General features: G+C 46.5%; 1 long non-coding RNA gene across 1 annotated transcript in view; it reads right to left on the bottom strand.

Annotated features, from left to right (window-relative positions):
- The window catches only part of LOC143744894 (uncharacterized), a 98,592-nt gene that overhangs the window by 75,158 nt on the left and 2,061 nt on the right, over positions 1–21,373 (bottom strand). The window contains exon 2 of the long non-coding RNA XR_013205929.1: positions 13,369–13,457. This is a non-coding gene — a long non-coding RNA (uncharacterized LOC143744894). The remainder of the gene's footprint in view (positions 1–13,368; positions 13,458–21,373) is intronic.

Here is a 21,373-nt window from a genome sequence, read left to right as displayed (position 1 = left end):
ACCTGTATTTAGCGTCGTCCACTTGTGATCCAATCAACCAAAACGCATCTTAATACCAGATGTAAACAGGGCCTAAGAGGTCTTTGTGCCAGAGCATCAAGGCCTAAGAGGTCTTTGTGCTCGAGCATCGGGTCGCACCAAAAGCAAATAGAACCCATTATAATAAATTACGCTGTATACACTGGGTACACAGATGCCCGTTTACTTTCTGATGTACTCCACACGTTTGAGTCTGCCGGCAAGAGGAGAAATGAAAAAGTAAATGGAAGCATATAGGAACATTTGCTTTGGCCAGTTTAAACATCTAATTTGCTCATGTAGAGACTTCTGAAGGATACCAGCATCAGGAAGATGGTTTATTTTTAATGGGATTCTAGATTACTTTGAAGGATTATATGTTTGTTCTGAGATTTTGACTACAGATATTGTTGTAAAAGAAGCACAGTGTAATGAAGAGTTTGCAAAGAGACTTTTGTTGATATATGAAGCAGTCGGCTATATTGGATCTGACAGCAGCTACATCACATATATAAGTACATTGTTTCATAAAGCTTTGTCTGTAAATGACAGTTTATTATGGATAATGTTTGCAAAACATTAATGGAAATCTGCTCATGGATTTCTGGATTCCACATGGTCCACAAGTAATTAATACAGAGTCTGTTTTTGAGACAAATTAGAATTGACAAAAAGCAACAACACTGAATAATCAATTAATCAGCATTAATCAATTAATTTTCTGAATCTGTTAACACTAATTTACACTGAAGTGTTTTTGTCTCGTTTCAACGACGTAACTCACAGACTCTTGTGAGCATAATCAACACATTTAGGTTTGAAAACAACAGCCTTGATAATTTCAATTAAATAATAAAAGATGAATTTGAGATGAATTTGAGGTGTGAGGAGATATGCCACCTGAAAAAATTTGAGAACCACTTAGACCAAATTTTATAATCAATCTGACAAGAAATAGAGATAAATCGTGAAACCATACAGTATGTGTGAAAGTATTAAGATGCACAAGAGATAAAGATCAAGCACATAATCAGCGGGAGTTGGCTCAAGATCCTTTGTTGTTTCACTTAATTAGTTTTACCTAAAATCACAGCATGCACCAATGGCAGATGATGAGCCTGGGCGCAGGGCAGATGGGGCTTCCTGTCTGGCATGGACCGAGCAGGCAGGGCTGACTCATCGCTCAGGAGGGGCCGTGACTATGAGTGTGAAGATGAGGGGAAATGAATGCACCGGTGGCCTGCCTCTCCATGGGGCTAAATCACTGCCCTCTAATTAACAGAAAAATGGCTCTTTCGGAGGCCCCTGGTGCTTAAACCATTATAGACACCGTCTCACACAACTAATAACTTTTGCAGTCTGGGGGGTACACACACAACGCTTTGAGGTCTTGCTTTCTCTCTACTCAGTAAATGCTAATAAATAACAGGGACCTCCATGGTGAAAAAACAGATGAAGATAAGTATGTTCACATGAAGATTTCTTTTCCAATAAGTGAGAAAATTCAACATTATTTTATATACAGTCATGTGAAAAAGAAAGCACACCCTATTCATACTTTGCACGTGACGTCACAAGTACTGGCTGGCGGGCAAGAACGTCCTTCTCTAGCAACGAAACCCAGTAAACTAATCAATGATCTTGCCAGGACGTTGCCAGTTTTAATATACAAAAGTTGGTGTTTTGAAGTGTAAACAACATGCCAGATAGTTGTTGTGCGATTGGATGCACTATTATTCAGCATAATCGGGTTAACCCTTTCACACGTACGATCACACCGGTGTGATCAGTCTTGGCTGGTCCCTGGACCGTACGATCACACCGGTGTGATTAGAACGGTCAGTGCATCACGTGATCAACTGCTAAATTAAAACGTGCTTTCCGTGTTTGCTGGGACTGAGCCAGAGAAGGACCCACTCAGTGCTGTCATATATCACAACTATTGAGTGTTTTCAACCACATAATGTTTATTTTAGGTTTCAGACATTTAAATACACACAAGTACTAGCAAAACGTCTCGGTTACGTATGTAACCCTCGTTCCCTGAGTAGGGAACGGAGACGTTACGTCGGATGACGACGAATGGGGGTTTCGCTTAGAACACCTATCGACTTTGAGTATTACAAAACGAGCCAATGGCGATGAAATGCCATTGGTCTGCGGAATTTGCATAGCGTATCTCCGCCCCACCGCGTGGGTATAAAGGAGGACGCCGGCAACATGCAGGTATGTCTTCGCTGAGGAGCCGAGACTGAACTCAGGCGTCTGCCCAGCGGTACATCGGAAGTGGCAGGGAGACGTAACGTCTCCGTTCCCTACTCAGGGAACGAGGGTTACATACGTAACCGAGACGTTCCCTTTCGTAGTCACTCCGAGTTACGTCGGATGACGACGAATGGGGGTCCCCGTGAAATCACGCCACCTTCACAGCTGTCTTCCAGTGCCCTGCGAAAGTCTGATCCCCCTGTCGTGATGCTGGCACGGACGAAGGAGTCCTACTTAACACAGGAATACCAAAGTACACTGGGAAGCATATCTCAGAGGAGATATGCCGCAGCATGCCTACCCGTAGGGAGGACTTAAGAAACACATATGGCCGGAGGGCTTCATATGGAGGAACGCTGGAGTGACCAGCCCAAGGGGTGGCAACTTTCAACTCCAGGAGGGCAAGGTGGCTTGCCAAGGGAAAGACACATGCTCAAGGAGGCTTACAGTGGAATTACACATGTGGGGGTTACTCAGGGAGGAACCATGCACACGGAGGCACCTAGCCGACGCCCAGGCAATAGACACTGGCGCCAGCGTCAACAGTGCTGGAGGAACTCAGGGCTTCAGAGAGGAAGGCTCACCTGAGGAATAATCGCCCGTATCCAGTCCGTGGAGTGGAATGGCGAGCAAGCGAAGCCACCTGAGCGGGTCCAGTACTAGCTAACTGAAGCGAGTACATGAGAGGACACAGGCTCCACTCGGAGATTATAGAATCTGGCGAATGTGTTGGGTGTCGCCCAGCCTGCAGCTCTACAAATGTCTGCCAGCGAGGCGCCATGCGCTAGAGCCCAAAGGAAGCCACACTCCGAGTGGAGTGGGCTGTCACACCAAGGTGGCACGGTCGGCCTTGCTGTTGGTAAGCCAAAGCAATGGCGTCCACTATCCAGTGGAACAACCTCTGCTTTGAGAGAGCCTTTCCCTTCAGTCTCCCACCATAACAGACAAAGAGCTGGTCTGAGGTCCTGAAACACTGCGTTCTGTCTACATAAACGCGGAGAGCGCGTACTGGACAGAGCAGTGCCAAGGCTGGGTCTGCCTCCTCCCGGGGCAGCGCTTGCAGGTTCACCACCTGGTCCCGGAAGGGAGTGATGGGAACCTTGGGCACATAACCAGGCCGGGGTCTCATGATCACGTGAGAGTGACCGGGCCCGAATTCCAGGCACGCTTCGTCAACGGAGAATGCGTGCAGGTCCCCTACCCTCTTGAAAGAGGCCAAAGCAACCAGGAGCGCTGTCTTCATAGACAGGAACTTAAGCTCAACTGAATGCAGAGGATCAAAGGGAACCCTCTGCAGGGCATTTAAGACCACTGAGAGGTCCCAAGAGGGAACGAGAGGAGGGCGAGGAGGATTCAGTCTCCTCGCTCCTCTCAGGAACCTGACGATCAGGTCGTGCTTCCCCAGAGACTTACCTTGAACTGCTTCGTGATATGCGGCGATAGCGGCCACATACACCTTCAGGGTGGAGGGAGACAGCCTTCGCTCCAACCCATCTTGCAGGAAGGAAAGCACGACAGAGATCGAGCATCTCCTGGGGTCTTCTCGACGAGAAGAGCACCAGTTGACGAAGAGGTTCCACTTCAACGCATAGACATGTCTCGAGGACGATGCTCTAGCGGAAGTGATGGTAGCCACCACCGCTGGTGGCAGGGTACTCAAACCTGCCTCGTCCCGTCCAGGAGCCACACGTGGAGCCTCCAGAGATCGGGTCGAGCGTGCCAAAGGGTGCCCCGTCTCTGAGAAAGGAGATCCTTCCTCAGAGGAATTGGCCAAGGAGGTGCTGTCGCGAGGAGTACCAGTTCGGAGAACCAGGTCCGGGTGGGCCAATACGGCGCAACCAGAATGAGCTGCTCCTCGTCCTCTTTGATCTTGCACAAGGTCTGTGCGAGAAGGCTCACTGGGGTAAACGCATATTTGCAGAGGCCCCGCGGCCAGCTGTGCGCCAGTGCATCAGTGCCGAGAGAGCCCTCGGTCAGGGAATAGAACAGGGCGCAATGGGTCGAGTCGAGAGGCAAACAGATCTATGTGTGCGTCCCCGAACTGGTCCCAAATCAGCTGAACCGACTGGGGATGGAGTCTCCATTCGCCGGAGATGGCCGAAACCGTGACAGCTCGTCGGCTGCAAAGTTCCGATCTCCCGGAATGTAGATAGCACGAAGGGACCTCAGGTGCTTCTGACTCCATAAGAGGAGGTGGCGTGCGAGTTGCGACATACGGCGGGAGCGTAGACCACCCTGACGGATGATGTACGCTACAGTCGCGGTATTGTCTGAATGGACTAGTACGTGTTGACCCCTGAGCAACGTGAGGAAACGGTGCAGGGCAAGGCGTACTGCCAGCAACTCGAGGCAATTGACAAGCAGAAGGCGCTGGGGTCCTGTCCAGAAGCCCACGGCAGCATGTCCGTTGCACATGGCGCCTCAGCCCGTGGAAGAGGCATCTGTGGAGACAACAACATGCCTGGAAACTCGTTCTAGGGAAACACCGGCCCGTAGAAACTGAGGTTCCACCACGGGGTGAAGGTCTGACGACAGGTCGGAGTTACTGTAACTCGGAGCGTGCCATGATGCCATGCCCACCTCGGGACTCGATCGCGAAGCCACAGCTGAAGCGGTCTCATATGAAGCAATCCGAGCGGCGTTGCCGCGGCTGCAGAGACCATATGCCCCAGGAGCCTCTGAAACAATTTCAGTGGGACCGCACTCTTGTTTAATGGCTGAGTGGAGAAGGCGACCAAGTCCATACCGAGAAAAGAGCTCCTCTGCACGGGGCAAAGTTTACTCCTTTCCCAGTTGACCCGAAGGCCCAGACGAGCTAGGTTCCGGAGCACTGGGTCCCTGTATTCACAAACCTGGTCTCAGGAGTGAGCTTAAGACAGCCAGTCACCGAGATAGTTCAGGATGCGAACCCCGTGTTCCCATGGAGAACAAGGGCTGCCTCAACAACCTTGTGAAGGCGCGAGGAGACAGGGCTAGCCCGAATGGGAGAACAGCGTACTGACATGCGCGCGCCCTGACAGCAGAACGTAGGTACGGTCTGAGTCGAAGGAGAACGGAGACATAAGAGTAGGCGTCCTTCAGGTCGATCGCTGCAAACCAATCCTGTGGCCGCACACATCCAGAAATGCGTTTGGCCAGGAGCATCTTGAACGGCAGCCTGTGAAGGGAGCGGTTCAGATGCATAGGTCCAGGATTGGCCGTAACCCACCAGACTTCTCCGGGACAATGAGGTAGGGACTGTAAACCCGGACCTCATCTCGGCTGGAGGGACAGTCTCAATCGCACCCTTCGCCAGTAGGGAGCAACCTCCGCACTCATGATAGGGGCATAGCCACCGACCAAAGTGGAGCGGACTCCCGTGAAGCAGGGAGGAGACCGTGCGAACTGAATCGCATAGCCGAGCCGATGGTTCGCACGACCCAGCGGAACAGATAGGGAGCTCTAGTGCAGGCTTCCAACTGTGCCAGCGGAGTGAAGAACCACAGACGTCCCCCCGGTGGTGCAGCAAAGCGGAATGACCAGCCCAGACGAGGGCGGCATAGCGGCCCGGTGTGGGGGCAAGGTCATAACCGCACCCTGACAGAGGAGGCCAGGGAAGGACCAGCGTTCCACGGGGGCCTGCTCTGTCAGGGGTCTGGCGACAGAGGGGGACAGGGCCGAAACGGTCCGTGGACGGCACGCCGTGTCAACCACCTCTGGGGACTCTGTATGCTCAGAGAGGAGAGAGTCAGTTCTTTCTGAATAAGGATTCTTCCCCAGCCCTCCACCGGGGAAAGGAGTGGCCCTGCTACCAACTCCTGGAAAGAACTCATCTCTGAGCAGCCCATCTCAAAAGTGCCGCTTAACCCGGCGTTTAGCGGGGTGCGGGGCTGGAGAGGGCTGTGGCATCCCCCTACGGTCTTCCAGAGCCAGGCCCGGGTGAACGGGCGGGGTTGGAACCGTGGGAGGGAGCCTTCGGCGGTGGGCAGACTGAGGGATCTGAGCAGACGGCGGGGCCGTCGGGCAGAATAACCTCAATCTGCTCACGGGCGGTTGAGAACTGTTGGGCAGAAGCACTCAACCGCACCGCAGAAGAGGCCGACCTGGGAGATGGGGGTGTCGAGCAGACGGGTCCGCCCGACATCTTGCACATCAGACCGGTCAGCCCCAAACTGATGAACATCACCTGACTCCGAGAGCGTATGGCCACTTTCGTCCCTCGGAGAGCAAGGTCAGTGGCGGCGCGCAGCTCACTGAAGAGCCTCGGGTCAGTCCCGCCCTCCTGCATGTCCATGAGCGTCTGGGTCAGGTAGACCAGCAGAACGGTCATGGGATGCAGTGAGGCAGCTGCCTGTCCGGGGGCACTATAGGATTTCGCCACAGATTACTGTGATGAAAAGAACTACAGGTTTGGACGGGTGCTTAGGATTGCGCCGGGAAGCACTCTGAGGACACAGTAGCATGGCAACAGAGCGTTCAACCGGGGGAACCCCAGTGTACCCATGGGCAGCTGCCCCTGAGGGGAGGAAAGGCGGATGAGACCAACGAGAGGACCCGTGAACTCATCATGCACGTCCGGGAGGAAAGATATTGGGGTTTGCCGTGGACGCGTCGACGGCCTCACCCAAAAACCAATCGTCCCGGGAAAGCATGGCCATCATCTCCGGATCAGACTCAGGCACAGCCGTATGCACACCAAAGGGTGGCAGCTGTGAAGAGTTGTCATTTCCAGAAGAATCAAGCCCACCTAGTGATGCTGCTACAGACACAGCATCATCCTCTGTAGCTTCAAATGAAAACACACGGGCCACCCGAGGGTAGACTCATGGAATCATCAGTTCGCTAGCGGGCACCGTCATTAAAGAGAGGGGGGCTGGGGCGTGGACACAGAGTCGGCGCCTTGTTCCAGACCAACACCCTCAGGTCACCCTGTCCACCAGCCGAAGATCGGGTAGTGGATGAGGGGACTCTCACTCTTGCGAGTTCACCGAGTCTCGACCTATATATGACGCGATGATCACGTTCCCAGAGAGAACATGAGTCATCCACGAGCGCTGTTCAAGCATGATCAAAGCCCAAACACACTAGACAGTGCTCGTGCCCATCAGAGTCCGATACCAGTCCTCTGCAACCAGAAATGCACGGGCGAGCCGTCTTTAAAAAGACGTGCCGCGTGCAAGCTCTTTTATGAGAGCAGAAAAAAACTCCGCGATGTTGAAGCGCACAGGGAGACACACACACACTGGCAGATCACTGCACAGATCAGCAGGCACTGTGAGCTCGCTGCAGATCGCCGTCACACCAACACCGGAGAGAGAAGCTCGTCTCATAGAGCGAAGTCAGAGATGATTGTGGAGTGAAGAAATATTCTTGGCTCCGAAGCGAAAACATACCTGCATGTTGCCGGCGTCCTCCTTTATACCCACGCGGTGGGGCGGAGATACGCTATGCAAATTCCGCAGACCCATGGCATTTCATCGCCATTGGCTCGTTTTGTAATACTCGAAGTCGATAGGTGTTCTAAGCGAAACCCCCATTCGTCGTCATCCGACGTAACTCGGAGTGACTACGAAAGGGAACAATGATTTTGAGTTTGTAAAATCCACACTGATGTCTATGGAAGCGGCAATAATAATCCTTTACATTATAATAAGACGACACATTTTATTCATATCAGATACACATAGTGTAAGTAGCTTTACATTTGACCCTATTCTTCTCCCAGTTCACCGGCCACTTACTTTCATGCATTTCGGGAGAAGTGGAGCAATTGACGTGTAAATCCAACAGATCCGATTCTCTGAACTGTGAAACAAACTAACATGGCGCCGCCCATCGCGCATACAGCTCAACTAACGCGATCGTTATAAAGGTGTTTAAACATCAAAACACATCCACTCACACATATTTGACAATCGGAATATCAGTGTTTCATGCTGTAGCTAATACATTTGTGAATATTTTTAATAAAAAAGGGGAAATGACATAAAAGCAGATCATCATTCATTCAGCGCTGTGTTGTGGTTGCGCTATGTCACGTGACAAGCAATGACGCGTCACCATGGAAACTTTAAAGTGACAAGTTCTAAATAACGGTCACCTTGAAAAACTCACGCTGGGGGGTCAGTTAGAGTATTTTAAACGTACGTGTGAAAGGGTTAAGAACGTGCATGTAAACGCGCTCATTCCCCGAAAGTGAAAGTAGACACGGACTGGGCTTTCAGCATCTGTCGCTGCATTAACGCCGCATTCTCTCAGAGACCACGATGGATATAACGGTATAGCGACTATCTTAATTTACTGGCTTAATATTTCTCTTGTGGACCTACATTAATGACAGTAAAAAAATTAGAAGAATATTTCTTTTTAAACAAGTTTTTTGAAGCTGCTTTTGATTTTCACAGATGGCAGAGTTGTGCTTTTCGTGAACTAAAGACTGCTGTTTTGTTTGCATAGCACATTAACAAAAATTTTAATGACACTAATAACACTAAAAACAATACAATTACTAAATATTAATAATATCACTAAAATGATATAGAGCTCGGGATCGTTTCGTAATTTTAGTGATATTATTAATATTTAGTAATTGTATTGTTTTAGTGTTATTAGTGTCATTAAACTTTTTGTTAAAAAAGGGGAAATGACATAAAAGCATAAAATTACAATAATGTGCTATGGAAACAAAATAGCCTCACTGTATAATTGATTGTAGGCTAGTATTGGAAATTTCCAATTTTGTCTGCGTTTGTTGCCAGCCAGGTATCCATGGTAGTCACGTGACTGCAAAGTATGAATTGAATTCTATGGTTTTACTGTATGTATCAGGACATAATAAAAATCTTCTGTTCCTTGGCAGGTCTTACAATTAAGTAAATACAGCCTCAGATAAACAACAACGCATGACATATTACACTGTGTAATTATTTATTTAACAAAAACTAGGCCAAAATGGAAAACTAAGTACACCCTTACTGCTTCCATAGGAATTAAGAGGGTAAGTAGCAGTCAGGCACTTCTAATCAAATGTCTTTGATTAACTGATCATCAGCAGGTGTGATCACCTCTATAAAAGAAGAAGTTTTGGTAGTTTGTTGGTCTGGAGCATTCAGGTGTGTGTTAAAACAATGCCAAGGAGGAAAGACATCAGCAAAATCTTAGAGAAGCAATTGTTGCTGCCATCAATCTGGGAAGGGTTATACGTCCATTTCCAAACATGTTGAAGTCCATCATTCCACAGTAAGGAAGATTATTCACAAGTGGAAAACATTCAAGACATCTGCCAATCTTCCCAGGAGTGGACGTCCCAGCAAAATTAACCCTAAGGTCAGACCGTGCAATGCTCAGAGAAATTGCAAAACACCTAAGAAATACACCTCAGACTCTACAGGCCTCAGTTAACAAGTTAAATGTTAAAGTTTATGACAGTACAATTAGAAAAAGACAGGAAAAGTATGGCATATTTGAAAGAGTTGCCAGCAGAAAGCCTCTTCTCTCTAGGAAGAACACAGCAGCATGGCCTGGGTTTGCAAAGTTGCATCTGAACAAACCCTAAGACTTCTGGAACAATTTCCCTTTAGACAGACAAGACCAAAGGGAAGATCTTTGGCCATAATGCACAGCATATCAACACAAACACCTCATACCAACAGTCCATCACGCTCATGGAGGGTTGATGATTTTTGGCTTGTTTTTCAGCCACAGGACCTGGGCAGCTTGCAGTCTTTGAGTTGACCATGTTCTCATCTGTATACCAAAGTATTCTAGGGTCAAATTGTGAGGCCATGTGTCCGACAGCTAAAGCTTGGCCGAAATTGGTTCATGCAACAGGACAATGATCACAAACACACCAGCAATTCTACAACAGAATGGAAAAAGAAAATAATCAGGGTGCAATGGCCTAGTGAAAGTCTAGACCTCAACCCGAATAAAATGTTGTGTTAGGACCTTAAGAGAGCGGTGCATAAACAAATGCCCGCAAACCTCAACGAACTGAAGCAACGTTGTAAAGAATAGGGCCAAAGTTCCTTTAGATTAGAATGATGCGAGAGACTGATACTGTCATACAGAAAACTATTCCTTCAACAGTGCATTTAAGCTAAACATTTTCATCAGTATGTTCTCTTGGAATAAAACACATGACCTTAACAGTGTCAGCGGCATGTTCTATCAGTTGCACTATGGAAATATTTCAATATGTGGAATATTTTAATACCAAACACTGTTTCAGTTTACAGATGTCATGATTTTACGAAGATATCTTCAAGGCTATTATGTGAAATAGATCCCACAAAAATTATTTGGCAGCTTATAAGTCTGACCTATTGGAATTCCAGAGTGGCTAGCAAAATCTGCATACGATGACCACAACCGACCACAGACAAGGCGAAGTCTCTCTGTATTGCAGCTTTGATTATATCATTGTAAACAAACCTTGTAAACATGCCTCGTTAAGAAAAAATACAAAACAGATCGACCGTTCCACATTTTCCAGTCTGGAAGGAAGGCAAGTGAGCCAATATCCGCAAGAGACCCGGTTATGGCTGACATAAGTCATTTGAAAGATTACACAGGCCATTGAGTAAAGCCTTTACAGACTCTGGTGCCATAAAAGCACATGGTCACAGATACAGCGGTTATGCCCATGTTTAATAAAGGTTTCCAGCTATGTTGCCCTCAGTTGCTAACATGTGGTATATTTTTGCATCGACTGTGTCCAACCCAAATCCTCTTCTTTTGCCCCAGATGTCTAGTCATTCTGTGTTCATATAGGGCCCTCTGCCAACTCTGAGCTGGGTTTGAGGTGAAAGTATATCCCATTGAGCTCCACGCATGATTGCCGTCTTGGGAGTGCCACAGAGCGGCATCACTGGAAATGAGAGGGGGTCAAAGGCTGTCTATGATGTAGTGTTGATGTAGTATGGCTCCCATTATCTCCAACAATGGCCAACAGATGAGGAATATCCTCCCTAACATCAGAGTCAATTTGGCCTCGAGAAAACTAATGTCACCTCCCTGCCAACGGCACATATTAAAGTATCAGATCACTAACTGTACTGGAGACAAGTTTAGCCATTCTGATTGAATCCATGATTAAAAAAAGTTATGAAATTAGTTAACACTAGTGATTGACACTCAATCTGGCATGAAATAACAAGGAATTCTCTGCACATCAGTGTTGAATAATGTTACTTTTAAAAGTAATATTACAATATTGCGTTACTCATACTTTTATCGAAAATAATGTACAACAATATTGGTTTACTTAGAAAAAGTAAATATTGCATTTGAACTTTTTGCAAAAAAAATTTAATTAGTAAATAAATGAAAAAAAAAAGAATAATGCATTTAAAAAAAAACATTTTTTAATGCATGTTCATTATTTGAACTCGGTGCAAATTTAAACATTGTATGTGTTCCATGAAAAATAAAGGGGACCTATTATGCCCCTTTTTACAAGATGTAATATAAGTCTCAGCTGTCCCCAGAATGTGTCTGTGAATTTTCAGCTCAAAATACCCCACAGATAATTTATTATACCATGTTGTAAATGCCCATTCTGAGTTGAAGCAAAAACATGTTGTTTTCGTTCATATATCCTTAAATGCACATTAGCTGCTGAAATCGCTGATTTCTCTGGATTTAAACATTGTTGGAAACATTTGGGATGATGTAAGTACACAAATAATCAAAATGTATACCATTGTTCTAGTGGTTTTTTGATATTTTAATCTAAATATTGTACCTTTAAATGCTCTGGCGAGGAGATAAACATGGCGGACAGTGTACAGCTCACTAAGGGTAGGAGCTAAGCTTATAGGCCAGATAACGTGGCCAGTCGGGGCCTGTGATATCACATTGTGAAGTACATTTCTGAATTGTCAAACATTTTGAAACACTGTTTCATTGGGAAAATAACAAATGGAATGGGTGGATTTTCACCACAATTGGGTGGTTGTGAACACACTGTGGACACATAATTATGTTCAAAAACAATATAAAAGTTTTGCATAATAGGTCCCCTTGAAAAATAACCAATAGTATTATGTGCATTATCTCTAACACTGGTGCTTCGTAGTGCAATAATTGCTTCTTTGGGCTCTTGACTCTTTTAGCTTTCTTTTCCTAAATGATCTCCTTAACTTGCAAAGCAAATATCTGAAATGTCTGCATCTCCCTATGGAGTCTAGAGGCCACTGGAGAAAAGAAGCCACAGTTCCAGTCCCCCACAGCAAGCCCATGAACAGTCATGGGGCAAGGACTACATACCAGCAGAGGTCCACATCAAGGACCAGACAGAAAACATGGCCTTACTCACAGCTTGCGTCCCACACACAAACATGTCTCAATATGAAGACACACCCTGACCCAATCTGTCATCTCCACATTCCTTCTCTGCTGGGTGAAGTCTGACAGAAATTTCAGGGTTAGCAGCAGGGTTATTTGCACAATACAATGTCTTGATCAATCAAAGCAAACTAATGCGTAGCTAGACCTTCAGACTGACGGTGGAAGGTCTGGACTCCATAGCAGCTTTCATTGGCGAAGACCACCTAGAGGCAGTCTGACTGACATGAAAAAGCAACCAGTCACAGTTTGTTTTGTTCAGCGTCATGTTTTGGAATGTGACAATGTAACATCGATGTCCCTATAACAGATCAACGTGTCTCTGGACATATTTTAAAGAGTCTATGCCGCAAATTTCACATACTTTTGAAAATTCCAATGGTTAGTTGATCCTGATAAGCGCTCATTGTCACAGTACTGAACATGACAGCCTTTTTCTTCCATGAGCAGTTTTGGCATCATGGGGGGTTTGTTTCCAGTTAGAACGTTAAAGAAATCCTGTAGAATTCAACTAATCAGATGACAACTTTAAAAAATCCAGAAGTATTTCAAATTTTGTGTGCAATATGCATCAGACGTTCAGCCAATGGTCTATGGGCATGACATCTGAGGATGAGACTAGCTGATGCGTAACCAATATCATGAAACAATTAAAGGTGAGTAACTGTTATATGAATATTATATGTTCACTGTTGGCAAAAGTTCCATATGATTATTTGGCCATGCGAGACTGAAGTGAGTATTCAACTGTGTACTCACTGTGTGCTTCCTTGTAGAAGTAAGACCTCCTGGAAAAACTTCTCCAGGAAAACTTCTATCCAAAAGCAAAGGTAATGGTCTGGATAGCTCTGAGGAGAAGCAGAACAAACATGTATTTTCATTGGCACACTGCAATCGCATTGTGAGGGGCATGCAACTCTGCAGACCCAGGCAGCTGAAGTTTCACCCAGTGAATGATGTCATTGGATAAAAAATGGCATTCTGTATGACTATTAAACCATTGTATCCCCACACTGCAGAGATCCCAATATCAAGAACTGATGTGAAAGACACAACACAAGTTATTAAAAGATATTTATGGGTACTTCATTCTTGATAATCTTCACACAGTACGCAAATGTAACAAATCAGTCGGATTCATAAAGGAATCATTCTGTTTACTGAAAAGAAATGGTTAAAAGTAAACGACTTATTCATTTATGCAGTTCACATGAGGGTGAGTAAATAAATGACAATTTAAGGCTAATTGCTTGCTATGTTCCTCATTTGTAAGTCTCTGGATAAACACTTCGAAATATTTGAATAAATATTACTTAATTCTCAAACAGATTCATGATCAAGGGAAAGGTCTGAAATTCACTACAATAAATGAAAGTTAGTATTTTCATGAGGCACTCACTCACTTCTCCAGGCATGACTTGCATTTTGAATGAAAAAAAATTATAGCAAGGAGGGGGAGCTCCTGAGATTTGACTGAAACATCATCCCCTCGTTCAGGTTGTTCATAAAGTGCAGCAGCCTGTTTTCAATATTGTTGTAGCACAGTTGCCAAGCACAGGAACACACCTGAGTAAATACACAGCACGCTTTCTCCCTCTCACTCCCTTTCCCAAACACAGATGAGGAACTCTTGGCGCTGTGAGGCAGCCGTTTCTTCTGTCTTCATTCTTCTCGCTGTCAGTGCTGTTAGGCTTGGCGATTAGTATAGATCCATCTCACTTCGGGGTATTGTCTGATAAGACAACAGTATATCTGCACCAAACCAGAGACCCAGCCTTTCCAGCATACTGTACTGCATGAAACCACTTTGAATCTCACTCCATCAATCTGTTCTTCAAGAAGTTTAGCCATTGAGCATGTCAGTGAACATGTCTGGGTCGCCTTATCTAATGATGAAGTCCTAGGGCTCAAAAAGATAGTTCACGCAAAAATGAAACTTCTGTCAACATTTACTCACCCTCATGTCATTTCCAAAACCATATGATTTTCTTTATAAAATGGTATGCAAAACATATTATTAGCAATAGGTCAAAGCTACTTATTTCATTACAGGGAAATTGAATGGTGAGCACAGCTGTAAAACGTCTCAGGTTACTATTGTAACCATAGTTCCCTGAGAACAGGGAACGAGACGATGCGTCCATCGACGCCATGGGAACGCCCCCAGCGTGACTGCGTCTGAAGCATCTATGTCAACTAGTCCAATGGAAAGAATGAGCGTCACGGGCGGGTGACGTCATGACCAGGATATGATAAAAGCACATCCGGTGCAAACCGGCATTAGCTTCGAAAATTGCCGAAGCAAGCCGATCACAGGGATGCAGGAAGTATGGCAGGGTGACGCATCGTCTCGTTCCCTGTTCTCAGGGAACTATGGTTACAATAGTAACCTGAGACGTTCCCTTACGAAGGGAACTCAACGATGCGTCCATCGACGCCATGGGAACGAGAATACCCAAAGCGCCAGAATTCCAAGTACCTGAGTGTCAGTCTGTTGTAACTAAGCACTAAGCACCTGAGAACCTGGGGCAGCATCCAGGTCCAAGCTGTAAAACCTCATGAATGTGAGCGGTGAGGACCAGCCCGCCGCATCACAAACGTCTTGGAGAGAACTCCAGATAATACGCTTAGAAGCCATACTCCTAGTGGAATGAGCCCTGACCACCAAATGGTTGGCCAGAAGACTCACAAGCAAGAAGAATAGTCTCGACTATCTATATGCTCAATAGGTTGGATTTTCTCGACAGAGAAGTCCGATGAACATAAGTGTCCAGTGCTCGCACTGGCACAAGAGGTTCAGCTTTTCCTGGTCCGAAAAATGGGGGAGGACAGAAACCTGCAGCACAATAGGCCTCGGAATAATGGTAGGCACCTTTGGAACATATCCATGTTTCGGGTAAGATTGCCTTGGCCATCCCGGTGCACTCAAGGCAGGTGGGGACCGAAAGGGCCTGAAGGTCTGACTCTTATAGGGACGAAATAGCTAGCAGAAAATAGTCTTAAAAGAAAGGAACTTCTCTGAGACCAAATCTAAGGGCTCGAAGGGAGCCCCAGATAGGCCTTCTAGAACTATTGCAAGGTCCCAAGCCAGCACCTTAGTGCAAGTTGCATGCCTCAGCCTCAAAGTGCCACGAAGGAAACGAGTGATCAGGGGGTCTCGACCCAAAAATGTACTACCCACCAGGGCGTGGAAAGCCGCAATGGCCGCCACACATATTATACCTTAAGCGTGGAAGGACATAGACCTGATACAAAGCGTTCTTGCAGAAACTCGAATACTGTGTTTACTGAACAGTTAACCGGATCCCACTGACGCTGGTAACACCAAGAAGTGAAAAACTCTCGAAATAGTGAATATAGTTTCCTCGTAGCGGGAGCTCTGGAGCTTAGAATGGTCTAAACAACCTCGGTTGAGAGACCACTCTCTATGAGTTGGGCCCCCTCAGAGGCCAAACCCACAGTTCCCAAATCCCCTGCCGGGGGTGCAATATTGCATCCCCTGCCTGAGACAGAAGGTCTCTCCTGATCGGGACCTCCAAGGGAGGTCCGTCGAGGAGAAAAATTAGGTCCGCAAACCAAATTCAGCTCGGCCAGGCTGGTGCTACTAAATAGGCTTATTCCATCCTGGCGGATTCACTCCAGAACTCCTGGGAGCAGAGCAACGGAGGGAAATGCGTACAGACGTAGCCTCGGCCACGTCTGCACCATAGCATCCAGCCCCGAGGGGACTGGTTGAGTGAGGGATAACCAGAGTGGACAGTGCGTCGTATGCTGAGACGAGAACAAATCCACTTCTGCCTGGCCGTAAAACTCCCATATTTGCTCCACCGCCTCGGGGTGGAGTCCCCTGGCCTCAGCCCCTGCCTCGACAGGGTGTCTGCTCCAATATTCTGGCCCCCCCTGGAATATACACTGCCCTCAGACAGCGTAATTTCTTGAGGGACCAAAATAAGAGGCCACCAACGTGTTGTCTGTGGGTCAAGAACCAGAGTTTCCTCCATATAACCAAGGCGCGGGGATACTGCCGCGTGATCTTGATCGTAAGGAGTGGGTTTCCCCTCAGGGAGAACCCTCTGGTCCTGAGCCACCTCTGTAAAGGTCTCACGTACAGCAGGTCAAAGGGTATCACATTGGACGCTGCTGCCCTGAGGCCTAACAGTCACTGTTCCAGAACAACACATGATGGCCCCTCAGGTCTGGGAGGAGATGTCTCAACGCATTGAAGACGACCATCATCTCTAGGCAATTCATGTGCCAAGAGAGATGATGACTCCTCCACAAGCCCTGAGCTGAGCGGCCTTCCAATACCGCTCCCCAGCCGGTGAGGGAAGCATCTGTCGAGATCACAACTCGATGGCAAAGAGCTCCCAACACCGGACCCTGGGTTAAGAACCAGTGTTTCCTCCATATAACCAAGGTGCGGAGACACCGCCGCGTGATCTTGATCATACGAAGTGGGTTTCCCCTCGGGGAGAACCCTCTGGTCCTGAGCCACCACTGTAAAGGTCTCATGTACAGCAGGCCAAAAGTTATCCCGTTGGACGCTGCTGTCACAAGACCCAACAGTCTCTCTAACTGTTTTACAGTGCGTGACTGGCCTAGCCTCAGCTCTTTTGTGGCTGTTAGGATAGCAGCTACACGAACGGGCGACAGAGTGGCCCGCATCGTCACTGAATCCCATACCACACCAAGGAAAGTGGTTCTCTGTACTGGAGAAAGCACACTCTTCTTGGCATTGAGCCTCAACCCCAACATCTGCATAGGAGCGAGAACGACACCTCGGTGCCGAACCGCTAACTGTTCTGATTCCGCTAGAATCAGCCAGTCATCTATGCAATTCAGAATGCATATACACTGCAGCCTGGCGGGGCCAGAGCTGCGTCTACACGCTTCGTGAATGTGCGGGGTGATAGAGCTAGACCGAAAGGAAGTGCCTGATACTGGTGTTCTTTGCCCCAAAGAAAACCTCAGGAACCTCCTGTGCTGAGGGAGGATGGAGATATGGAAGTATGCGTCTTTTAGATCTATCGTGAAAAACCAGTCCTCGGATCTGATTTGAGTCACGATCTGTTTGAGTGTCAGCATTTTGGAATTGAGTTCCAGCACCAAACACTCCAACAGACGAAGATCTAGTATGTGACGCAGCTCTCCATCCTTTTTTGGAACAATGAGATAACGACTGTAAAGACCCGACGCAATGTCGGGTGAGTACACCTGCTCTATAGCTTCCTTTGCTAACAGGGCCTTTACCTCTTGCTCCATTACCAGAGCCTGCTCGGGATGCACCACTGTGGGCAGCACCCCGTTGTAACGAGGAGGACGAGAACCAAACTGGATTCTGTATCCTTTCTCTACAATCTGCAGGACCCAATGAGAAATATTCGGCAGAAGCTTCCACGCTGCCAGAAAATTTACTAAGGGAACCAGCCTCTCGAGGCTGGTCTCTGGTGTTATCGAGACAGCCAATTCCGGAGCCTGAAACATAATGGCAGGAACTACCTGAACTGGCCGCTCTAAGGCCCCCCTCAGAGGGCGCGAAACCGATGCTGTGCCGCAGCATAGCATCAGCGACTCGCTGGAGACCGCTGCGCCCTGAAGCACCGAGGGTGGCAGGGTTGGCAGAAGGGTCTCGTGAGGACCCCGAAATGGAACGGGCACCGTAAAATGAGGTGTACACCGCTCCACTTCGGTCGGGGCTGTCCTCACAGGCCTGATGCGTGAACATCAGGACCTTTTTTTCTTTTGAGCCGCAGCCTTCTCAGCGTGAAGAACGGTCCTCGGATCCGGCTTCTGCTTTGAAGGCTTTGGCTGCTGTGTTGTGTATGAGAAACTAGACGGCTGGAGCTGCTCACGCCCAGCAGCCCCAGGGGGTTGGACATAGCGAGGGAGAGATTATCTTGTATCTTTCTCTATGATTCCCATCAAATTGAGCCAGAGGTGTCTCTCAGTGACCACAAGGGCTGCCATCCCTGAGAGATAAATCTGTGGCCCGACGGAGTTCTCAAACCCCATCGGGCCAAACTCCCTCACTTCTGTCCAAATACCGCAGCAGGTCAGCCTGATATGCTTGTAGCACTGCTATGGTGTGCAAGCAGGCCCATGCTAGACCCACTGCCATATATGCTTTTCCCACTAGATTAAAAAATAGTTTTCTTTAATGGTTTAGTGAGAGAAGCCGACGCCTTCAGGTACGATACTGAACCGGGAGACAGATAGCTCGCAAGCGTCTGTTCTACCCGGGGTATAGCCATACCCTCTTAACCCCCAAATATCTGAATATACATGAATGTGGGGGCTAAAAGACAAGAGGAGAAAGGCTTTTTCCATGATCTAGACAGCTCGCTGTGCAGATCGGGAAAAATGGAAGGCCCCGTGATGGAGGTGGAAAAATAGAGGGAAGGAAACTCGTTTAATTTATTTTATTTTTAGGACGAGTGCCCCCTTATTTCTGCTGGCCATAAATATTTAATTTATCTACAGCCTTAGTAAACACTTCCACCAGCTTATTATTTTTTATATATATTTTTTATATATATTCACTTTATTTTATATATAATATATAAACTATCATATATATATATATATAGGCTATATATATTTCTCATACGCTGGGGAAAGAGATGGCAAATTCACTTCCCCCATGATTGTGTCACTTTCAATGCCCAGCACATCTACCTCCTCGGAGGTAGAGCACTGAAGCATTGATTTCTCTCTCTCCCCGGGCGGAAGAGACCGCAGCGCGGGCTTCCGAGACCGGCGAGAGAGCACTGGATCCCTCGTGGAAAGGGAGGAGATAAGATCCGCGGACCCGTCTCCAACCCCGTAAAGAGATCCTATTCGCGATCCACAGGAATGCATTCTCCGCGCTGCATCGGCAGACGCGGGACCTGTCACCTTGAGAATTGCGAGCCCGGCCACTTTCCTCGAAAAGTGACAGGCGGGAGCGGAGCATGCGAAGCGAAAGCTTCTCACAATGTTGGCAATCAGCCCCCTCGGAGGCTGATACCGCATGCTCTACTCCCAAACACATCACACAAAGCTCGTGTGTGTCCCTACTCGTTAAATAGCGCGAGCAGGGAGAACACAGAGTTGTGCAATTGTTTAGTTTCCATAAATATATATATATCAGACAGACAACAGTAAATATAACAGACAGTTTGACACAGATCGCTTGCTGAGGCAACAGAAGCTAATGCCGGTTTGCACCGGATGTGCTTTTATCATATCCTGGTCATGACGTCACCCGCCCGTGACGCTCATTCTTTCCATTGGACTAGTTGACATAGATGCTTCAGACGCAGTCACGCTGGGGGCGTTCCCATGGCGTCGATGGACGCATCGTTGAGTTCCCTTCGTAAGGGAACATGATTTTCAACGTAAATTGACTGTACTTACTGTACATAAAGCTATCACAGGCTTGAAATATAGCCATATGGATTATTGATTATTATGGTATTTTTTGGTCGTTTTGGCTCACATGGTCGCCATTTACATTCCCTATTCGGAATAGAGCAGCTTCGACACTAAGCATGTCTTTTTGTGGTCTACAAAAACAAGACGTTTTGTAAAAATAAAACTCTAGTACCTTGATACTGAAATTGTTAAAATTTGAAGGTACCAGCTTTTCTGCAGTACCCTAATATATAGTACAGAGTTTCGGTGAGAGGTACTGTTTAACATGCATTTTTGTGTGAGCACTGTGTGGAGAGCATCAAAGGTCTATTTTTACGTGTGTTTTTTTTTAAAAAACGTTTAGCATTGTAGACCATCACAGACAGGTCTGTTGAGCATGTGAACGCAATGGCCATTCAAAGGTGTTTAAGTTAGTTAGAATCTACTCAATACTACTCAAGAGTTTTCGCTTAGGGCGAATAAACTGCAAGCTCACAATTTTTTCATTATAACTAACAAAGTGTGAATACAAATAAATAAGAGACTTGTTGTGCAATGTTGACAGCTTCATTGATTATAACAGTTTTTGCCAGAGTGAGTTTGCGCTGAATATTAGTGATTAACAGCTTTAATGATTATATTCTTATTTTGATTTGGTCATAAGTCTTATTTTTAAATTTACACAAAGTAAAAGTTTGGGAATGACAACCATATTACCACATCAATTGTCATGACTGACAGTGATAACCATAGCAAAGGAAGGAACAAAATAAATCTGATGTCAAAATTGATCTGTGAATGTGTCAGGGTTGTTGCAGGTAGCTGAAGACGAGGACACAGGATTAGCAGTATAGTTGATTTATTTACAAATTTAACTTTCTGGAACATACAGGAACAAAAGAACAAAACTCCAGGACTTCAGTAACACAACCATACAAGGACGACAACCAATAAACATTGATGGAAAACACAAGGCTTAAAAGAACTGGGACTAATGGGATAATTAACAGAACACAGGTGAAGAAACTGAACACAAACAAGGAGCGGGAAAACTAACAGGACTGAACCAAAATCACAAAGACGGGGGGAAAAAAAAATCTCAAAACTGAGCTAATAACAGGACTAAACAAAAATCACAAAGACAGGGGAAACCAAGATCACAAAACAGAACTCAACACATAGAAAAATGACAGAATGCTACATGCAATGTTTTATTAATGTATTATTTACTTAATTATTTTTAGCATAAACAATTAGTGACTTAATTTATTTAATAGTTATATATTATTTTATTTTCAAATAGTTCAAATAGTAGTTCCAATAGGTTTTGCTATGGTACCAAAATTGGTAGAGCGGATGGTCAAATTTGACT

This window comes from Siphateles boraxobius, unplaced genomic scaffold (genome assembly GCF_051911475.1).
Source record: "Siphateles boraxobius isolate OS27281-9 unplaced genomic scaffold, OSU_SipBor_1 20, whole genome shotgun sequence".
Lineage (NCBI taxonomy): Eukaryota > Metazoa > Chordata > Actinopteri > Cypriniformes > Leuciscidae > Siphateles > Siphateles boraxobius.
Note: the sequence above shows the minus strand (reverse complement) of the source record. Positions and strands in the feature narration are given on the sequence as shown.